This window comes from Phasianus colchicus, chromosome 17, assembly GCF_987193195.1.
Source record: "Phasianus colchicus chromosome 17, bPhaCol1.hap1.1, whole genome shotgun sequence".
NCBI classification, from domain to species: domain Eukaryota; kingdom Metazoa; phylum Chordata; class Aves; order Galliformes; family Phasianidae; genus Phasianus; species Phasianus colchicus.
Window position 1 is genome coordinate 14,291,250 of NC_143452.1, and position 9,061 is coordinate 14,300,310.

The window sequence follows — 9,061 nt, forward strand, 5'->3', positions numbered from 1 at the left end:
GCCATAAGCTGACCCTGACAGTTTGGCAAACAGCACTCGCTCCACTCACACCGTAATCGCAGCCTTTTCGCTGCACATGCGGCTTCTCAGCATCTTGCTGCATCAGTATGAAAATCTGTGCTCTCCTACCTATGAGAAATTTTATCAGTTGCCTTTGAGGACATCTGACTGGAATCAAAATATGTGGGCCATCCTTGCTCATTCAGTGATAAACTTCCCCTTGCCAGACAGGCAGACCTAATTCACTTTTTTTTTTTTTTTTTATTCATGACGTTATGGGAACTTTGAGATCACAGCCTGAAGCAGTGATGGAGCATCTGGTGAGGGGTGGTGCAGCCCTGCAAGCACAGGTGGAAGCAATGCAGCTGTGGGACCAGGTGGGGCTGAGCCTGGCTCCACCCCTCCCTCACCTCATTTAAGGGCTGGCAGCCCCCAAGGCAGCGTCTTTTGCTGGAGACTGCCTGCTGTGGACTGTTGGGTGAGTGCTCTTTCCTGGAAAGAGGCAACTGATTTTTGTTCCCTGCTGTAGGGCTTTGATCTTTGCCCTCTGATCTGAGGGGATCCAAAGCTGGACTGGAGCAGCTATGTCTGCTATGCTTGTTCTTATTTTTCTTTTCAGTTCTTTGCTTAAGGGAGTGAAGGGGTTATCTCCCTTTCTCCGAACTGGTAATGGAGGGGCTGACATACATTCCTTTCTTTTGCTCTTGTCTCATTCCTGGAATGCTTCAGTCAGTCCCAAGGTAATGCTGGTTGGCTGACTGAGCATTGCAACTCTGGAAATGCCTGGAGCTAATGCGCTTTTCCGTAAAGGGATCCTGTGTTCTCCAGGTTTCCTCTGTAACTCTTCTTAAGTTCAATACCTTCTTGTGAAGTCTCTGTTCCCTCTTTCATGATTCTCATTGCCTAATCTCCAACCTGAGACTCCAAACTCGGTTTGTCTGCTACCACGTGGTCCCAATCCATTTCATGACGCGTACCCTCTGCATCCCCCTCCATGTTCCCTCTGTGACCTCGTGTCCCGCCTGTGTCTGTGTCCTCCCTGTGTCCTCTGCCCACGTCCCCTCTGTGTCTCCTGTGCCACGTACTAATTCCGCCCATGCTGAGTATTGTTTAAGGGCACGTATTTAAACTATGTTCCGTGTCTCTTTGGATCCCGTTCTGTTTTGCAGCACAATGGGGTTTAAGGGTTCTCGGGGCTCCTCTGGCTAGTGGTTTAAGCACTGTGAAATCTGTGCAGCGGATAATGAAATGCCGCGAATCCCTTGTTCGTGCATTGCTTGTATGCAGGTGGGTTTTGCGATGGGTGTAGGACGCTCACTTAAAGATGGAATGGGGGTCACAAGGGGCTCGCCTTGCTCCCTGGGCCCAATAAGCTTCCGTCCCAATAAGCTTCGTGGCTGGTAGTAGGGTGAGGTGCATGTATCGGGCTGGGACCTGAGCTTAAGAAAACCCCCGGCCCCAGTGGCCGTTTTCTTCATCCGCACGTAGTGTAATACAGTCTCCACTACTTGAGCGTACTGAACACGAGTATTCTGTTCCTGTCTTGTCTGGTTCTCTCCTAGACCTCCCTTACAAATTTGTCAGTAGTAACAGATGTCAGGGCAGTTCTCAGAGCACGCTGTGGCTGTCCACCCCAGGGTCCTAGGGTTCTTTCTGTTTTTATGGCAGACCTGGCTTCGTATTCATAGGAAACAAAGGATTGTCTTCAACTGGACCACTTCATCTGGATCGCCCCAGGTATCTCCATCCCAATTGTCAGGGGATGCTGTTAGTTTCCTAGTCTGTATGATAGCCAATCTCCCCACCCCTCTTCCTTCCATCCCCTGACCGCCATTCAATAGCTAGCTCTGCAGCTATGGGACCCACCAGTGTGATGAAGCAGTACCTCTGGTGTGCTGAATACTGGCGCTGGCACAGAGAGGCTCTATGGCTGATGTGAATCTTCCTGACTGGACTACTTGGTGAGTTTCCCCAGAGCTGTTGAGCACACAGGCTTCCCCACCTACCCTGATTGCTCACCAGGCCATCGATGTTCTTTGTGGACATGGCTTCAGGTATCATACCGGAGACTCCTTAGAGTCGGAAGCGACCATTTATGATGGTCTAGTCCAACTCGCCCACAATGAACAGGGACATTCACAGCTAGATCAGGTTGCCCTGCGTGTCACCTTGGAAGGGACAGGGCATCCACCACATCTCTGGGCAACCTGGTCCACTGTGCAGAGTCACAGAATGTCCCGGGTTGGAAGGGACCTCGAGGATCGTGAATCTCCAACCCCCCTGCTACGTGCAGGGCCATCAACCTCCCCATTTCATACTAGACCAGGCTGCCCAGGGCCCCATCCAACCTGGCCTTGAACACCTCCAGGGATGGACGGGGCATCCACAGCCTCTCTGGGCAGCTGTTCCAGCACCTCACCGCTCTCTCTGTAAAGAACTTCCCCCTGGCGTCCAACCTAAATCTTCCCTCCCCCAGCTTAAAATGTTTCCCCTTGTCCCTTGCTGTGAAAGATATTTTCCTGATATCTAACCTAAATTTTCCCTTCTTCTTTCCTTTAGCTCCCCTTTGGGTATCGAAAGGCTGTTACCAGGTCACCTCAGAGCCTTCACTTCTCCGGGCTGAACAGCCCCAGCTCTCTCAGCCTGTCCTCACAGGTGAGGCGTTTGATCCTTCGGTTCTTTTTTTTTTTTTTTTCTTGTGGCCATCCTCTGCATGTGCTCCAACGGGTCCATGTCTCTTCTGCGCTGAGGGCTCTTCATATGGACACAGTACTCCAGGTGAGGCCTCTTCAGCACAGAGCAGAGGGGCTGGATCACTTCTTTTCACCTGCTGACCGCACATCTTTTGGTGCAGACCAGGATGTGGCTGGTTTTCTGGGCTGGGAGGGCACTTTGCTGGCTCGTGTACAGCTTGGCATCCACCAGGTCTTTTGGGACAGGCCTAGGCTCAGCCCTTTCATCCCCCAGCATGTATTGGTAGTGGGGGGTTCTCTTGTCCCAGGTGCAAGACACTGCACCTGGATTTGTTGAAGCTGATGAGGTTTGTCTGTGCCCGCTGCTCAAGCCTGTCTAGGTCCCCCTGTCTGGCGTCCCGTCCCTCTGGCGTGTCACTGCTCCCCACAGCTTGGTGTTTCCAGCAAATTTTCTGAGGGTGCGCTCGATCCCGCTGGTGATGCCACTGATGAAGATACTGAAGAGTCTCAGCCCCAGCACGGACCCCTTTGAGATGCCATTCATCACCGATCGCCATCCAGACACGGAGCCATTGGCTCCTGGACTCGATCCTGCAGCCGGTTCTTTGTCCATTGAACAGTCCACTCACCGTATCCTTCCAATTTGGAAAGAAGGATGTTGCGGGGTATTGTGTCAAAGGCCTTACTGAAGTCCAGGTAGATGATATCAGTGGTTCTTCACTTGGCTATTGATGCAGTGACACCATCACAGACAGCCAATGGATTGGTCAAGCAGGATTTACCCTTGGTCCTCTGGATGCTCCAACAGGTCCCTGTCTTTTCTGCACTAAGGACTCTACATCTGGACACGATCCCTAGATATGGGATTATGTAGAATATAGTCTCAGATAAGGGAAACCACTTTACTTCACAAGTCCTACAGGAGCTAATGAGAACTTTAGAAATGAAGTGGGAGTTCCATACTCGCCGGCACCCTCCTTCTTCAGGGAGAGTAGAATGAATCAATCAGATGCTGACAAAGCACTTGTCAAAATGGATTTTAGAGACCAAATGACCACGGACAAAGCGTTTACCTTTAGCCCTTCTCAAAATACAAACCGCTCCCAGAAAAGACTTGGGAGTATCACTGTACGAAGTGCTGTTTGGGGTGCTGTACTTGGGAGGGAGAGGTGAGATGCCCTCTCTTGAAACCAAGGATAAGTTTCTGAAGAACTATATACTCGGGTTGTCTGCTTCTCTGTTATCCCTCAAGGAACATGGACTGCTGTCTCGAGCTCCACCTCTGGAATTTCTAGTGCCCTCATTCCGTGCTGGCGGCTGGGTCCTAACACGCACGTGTAAGGAATCAAAGCTTCAGCCCGAGTGGGATGGACCATTTCAGGGGCTGCTGCTGTGGATGTCGTCTGCCTTGACTTCAGCAATGCTTTTGATACAGTCTCCCACGACATCCTGCTAATGAAGCTGAGAAAGTGTGGGATAGATGAGTGGATAATGAGGTGGGCTGAGAACTGGCTTACTGGCTGAGCTCAGGGGGCGGTGATCGGCGGTGCGGAGTGCGGGTGGAGAGCTGTGAGTGGCGGTGCTCCTTGGGGGTTGGTTCTGGGTCTGGTTGTGAAAGGTAGGTTGTGTTTTTGCAGTAGAAGCTTTTAGTGTTTTCGGTACGTAGTATTGACCTTCACTGAACTTATAACCCTCTTGTGAAATAGCTGTTTTCCTTCCACTAAGAAAGCTGTTGAACAGAGTAGAAAGTTAAAGACTGGGGGCGTTCTGACTGGGGTAGAAGTGAGCCAGGTGCAAAACAAGGCAAAGATGCGGGCTGGAGAAACAGAGCCCAGCACAGGACAGAACGCATGTGCTCACTCTTGGAAATATGGCCCTCGTATCTCCATGGAGAAGTACAAAACATACGAAAGAACAACGGGTTGGTAATGGACCTTATATGGAAATGTATCATAGCAACAGCATCGGGGAGAGTGTAAGCCTGAGACGCTCAACCAATGAATGCCAGGAGCGCGTTACCTGCGTTGGGTTTGGAGTATAGAACGGAATGAATTTCGCTGACTGTTGCACAATCCCTCCCTCGCTAATAGGGGACATGAGCCTGTTATTGCAATGACGAATAAACTTTGCTGCTATCACTGAGATCCTGGCCTAACCTGAATTTTTTGGCTTTGAGTGTTTCTCACAGACGTGGTGTCAAAACCAAATGTGGTTAATCGTTTCAAGCCATGGCTTGGCTGCACGCATCTGCCCGCTTCGTACGAGGTTTTTCATTACCTCGGACGCTGGCTGCAAAAAATAGAGTAATAAAAATCTTGACAACATCAATTTGCTGGTTATTTGTTTATTGACAAGTACCCCTACGCGCTGAGCGCAGGTTTGGTGGGTTTGTCGAAGATTTCCTTCGTTGTCTTTGTCGTCTTCCCTTCCCTCCTCTCCCTTCTGTGTTTTTCCTCTGCCAGCAAAAGAGAGAACGGGCTGGCGATGGCTTGGTGCAGACCCACAGCAGTCCTAGCGGCGAAGTGATTTCCGCGGTCTCTGGTGCCACCGCGTGGCCGATCGGCAAAAGTGCGTCGCAGTTGTTTCCGCGATCTCTCGCGCCCCCTCGAGGCCAATCGGGGGAACTGCATCGAGGTTGTTTCAGCTGTCTCTGGTGCCCCCACGCGGTCAATCGGCAGAATTGCGGCAGCGTCGCTACGTCGCCGCAGGCAGCAGGGCGCGTGCGCGCAGGCACGCGGAAGTGGTGCTCGGTCCCCCGCGAAGTAGTGCGCATGCGCCACAAGCTTTCCAATCGCACACATTTCTTCGAAGCCCTGAGATGCAGGTGAGCAGTCAATACTTGGACCGCCGGCTCCGCGACACTTTTCTCTCTTCCGATCCAGAATGCTCCTCGTCTGTTTCCTCGGGCGGTTTTATGCCCCGGTCTGCTTCGAGAACGTACTGAACGCGCTGCAAACGACGGCGCGTGCGTTTTGCGGCCGTGAGGAAAGCGTGAGTATTGCGGCGTCGAGGCTGGCGCGCGCGCAGAGCACGTGGCACACGCGCATTGCGGGGCACAGCCAGGCGCATGCGCCGTGGCGGGCAGAGTCCGGCGCTTGCCCCGTTCGGAACAGAATCCAGTGCGTGCGTAGCGCTTTTTTTTTTCTTCTTCTTCTTTTTTTTTTTTAAACCACTGGCGCATGCGTCGTGCTTTCTCATGAATCGCGCGTCCGTACTCCGTGCTGTTGTCTCGAGAACCGCGCCTGCGTAGTGCGGTGCGGAGACTGCCGCGTGCGCGGTGCCTAGCTTGGCCCGTGTGCGTTGCTCTCGCGAGACTTGCTTTTCCGGGAACGCTGCGGTGCAGGGCTGGGGCTGGAGCCCCAAACGTCTGCTCCTCCGCCGCGGCGGCAAGCACGTTGGGTGCCACGAGGCGCTGAGGGGCAGCCGTGAGCCGACCCGGTCCGTTCCCGGGTGGGCTCGGGCATAAATCGGCGGAAATAGACGAGGGGCATCCTGGATTAGAAGGGGAAATTATCGCTGAGCCGGCGCTCCGAGAATCGGCTGCTTGCCCGTCCCCGCAGTGGTCTGTCGAAACAATTGCTATCTTTCAGTTGACGCGCGCGTGTTCGCTATTATCTGGAGGACTGATCACCATAGAGAGCGGCGGATTAGCGGCGCAGAGCGGCTAAAACGCCACTTCCGCGTTTCTACGCGCATGCGTTGTACAGCTTGCCGGCCTGAGCAGCGGGCAGCGGCAGTTCCGCGCATTGGCCACGAGGTGGCAGCAGAGACCGCGGGAAGAACTCCGGCGGCATTGCCGGGGACCCGCGGCGCAGGCCGTGGCGATCCGTTCCGCGTTGTGATGACGGGGGAAGAGCGCGAAGTTAGAAGCGGGGGGAAAAGACGAAGAAAACAAAGGGAAACTACTCCAGACCCCGGAAAGCTGTGCTAAGTGCTTATGAATATCTGTTTAAAAAGAAAACAGACTCGTTTTTGCCAGCATCCATTGCACTGTTTCTAAATATTCACATACCGAAATGTAACTGCCCGGCAAATTTAACGATAACGAAATAAAGCACTTTGGCAGAAAGCACAGGGCTATATTAACGTTTGCTCAGCCTCTGTCTTGTTCACATTTTAATGTGTTTTTTTCCAAGGTCTTTCTTCAACTCCAGGTTTCATTTTTGGCTTTTTATTCTTTTTAATGCCATAAAACGGGTAGTTTTAGGCCCTAGCAGGTCTACGCAGGCAGAGACAAAGTTGCAGTTCTGAGATTCTTGGGGACCGTTACATCATTTCCACAAAGGTTAACAAAACCTGCAGTTCTCCACTTAAGTATACAGATGGAAAACATGAATTCAGCTGCATGGAAAGAATCGATGTGTCACAGCTGCCATCGGCAGGATGGCCAGAGAGTTGTGCAGGTCCACTGCTTGCTCAGCTGCACCTTTTTGTCTGCCCTTCTCTGGTCCTCCTGCAGCTGGACAGATAGCCCACAAGGGCACGGGGGACGCAGACCCCCCCGGCCAGCTGCAGCAGTCGCTTCTGCCAGTGCTCCCTTTCCTCCCGACCATTCCCATTTTGCAGGCTGGTGCCCTGTGTGGCAGAGGAGGAGAGAGCTGCGGGCAGAAGGAAAACAGGGTGCTGGGATTCCTCCAGCCCGCTGCCAGATGTCTTCTCTGGCATGTTGGGGGTGGGCAGAGGACTGTGGGAGCAGCTTCGAGGCTCTGGGCAGGAGGGAAGGCAGCAAAGATGCAGCTTCAGGCAGCGGACTCTGAGCTGGAGCGGTGCAGCCAGGCACGGCTGCACAGCTCACAGTCTGGACACACGGAAGAAGTTCGTCCAGCTGAGGGCTGCAGGGCTGTCCTTACCAAGCGCTCCCCCATGCTGCAGTTCTGCATGGGCACCGATTGCTCAAGCTCTTCCCACTGCAGGAGCTCAGAAGCGACAACAGCCCCGACCCCAAACCAGGCAGGTAATGACAACATACACACACAGATACACACCCGCTACAGAATCTGGCACTCTGCAGTCCTCCCAGAGCTTGTTGCTGCTTTTTAGGCTGCTCCACCGCTATTCTGTCCTTTTCCCTTCATTCCCCTATGTCTCGCCCCCTTCCTTCGCCCCGTGCCATCCCCATTCCTTTTTCAGGCTTCCTCCTCTCTTTCCTCACTTCCTTCCCCGTCCCTTCCCCCACAGGCAACGGCCTGTGTTCTGCTGCTGTTTCAGCTGACAATCCTGAAACCACACTTTTCAAAGACATTGGATCAGATCGCGTACTGTCACTGATTTAAAAAAGAAAACAACAAGTGCAGTATTATGTATGGATAACAAACTCCTACCTGCTTGAAAAACAGTAGCAGCTCCTCGTCCTGGAGTGTCACCATCACCCCCACGTTGGGCTGGCACTGCTCATCTGCCCCGCACTGCTGCTCAAACTCCTGGCACAGCCTGCCACCTCCTTGTGTCACCTCCACGTGCCACCTCCTCTTGCCTCTGTAGTTCTGACCCCACGCGTCAACCCCATGTCCCTCCGTGTCCCCCCATGTCCCTGTGTCCCCATGTGCCCTCTCATGTCCCCTCAAGTCCTCCCACGCCCCCTGCCCCGCTTTGCTCCATGCCGATGTTGCCGTCTTGAGGACAGGGACGGGGATGCCTGTGGGAGTGGAGTCCGGGGAGACGTTGCTGGCCATGCGCAGTGGGGTGACGGTGTCCTCGGGGCATGGCTGTGACAGTGGGGTGAGGGTAGCACCCCACAAGTGGGGATCATTGCCCCCAAAATGGGGCTTGTGCCCCCTGCATGTGGGCAAGTTGTACGGGGAGTGTGTTCTGGAGATGCTTTGTCTGTTCTCCAGATCTGCAGTGACTTCAGCAATCCCACGTCGTGCCGCAGCAGAAATGGGTCCTGCGGTACGTCAGCGATCTGTGACTCGAGGAGCGCAGGGGCTGCACGAAGTACGCACGCTGCAGCCTCCCTACTTCTTTGGGGTTTGGGATTGATGTTGGAGCCCAATGGCTACACGGTGCCTTACAGGCAGGTGCCAGCTTCACCCACTGAGGACACCAAATCGTAAAATATTTTCACGATGGTCTTTAATCGCTGCGTGAGTAGGTAATGCACATTTCTCACTGGGGAGCCATAAGCTGACCCTGACAGTTTGGCAAACAGCACTCGCTCCACTCACACCGTAATCGCAGCCTTTTCGCTGCACATGCGGCTTCTCAGCATCTTGCTGCATCAGTATGAAAATCTGTGCTCTCCTACCTATGAGAAATTTTATCAGTTGCCTTTGAGGACATCTGACTGGAATCAAAATATGTGGGCCATCCTTGCTCATTCAGTGATAAACTTCCCCTTGCCAGACAGGCAGACCTAATTCACTTTTTTT

At 53.2% G+C, this 9,061-nt stretch overlaps 1 long non-coding RNA gene across 1 annotated transcript; it reads left to right on the top strand.

Annotated features, from left to right (window-relative positions):
• The first annotated feature begins 253 nt into the window (after positions 1-253).
• On the top strand, positions 254-5,203 carry LOC149915662 (uncharacterized). Its single transcript, XR_016471939.1, has 4 exons — positions 254-1,737; positions 1,842-1,961; positions 2,560-2,655; positions 3,065-5,203. It is a non-coding gene; the product is annotated as an uncharacterized LOC149915662 (long non-coding RNA).
• The last annotated feature ends 3,858 nt before the right edge of the window (positions 5,204-9,061 follow it).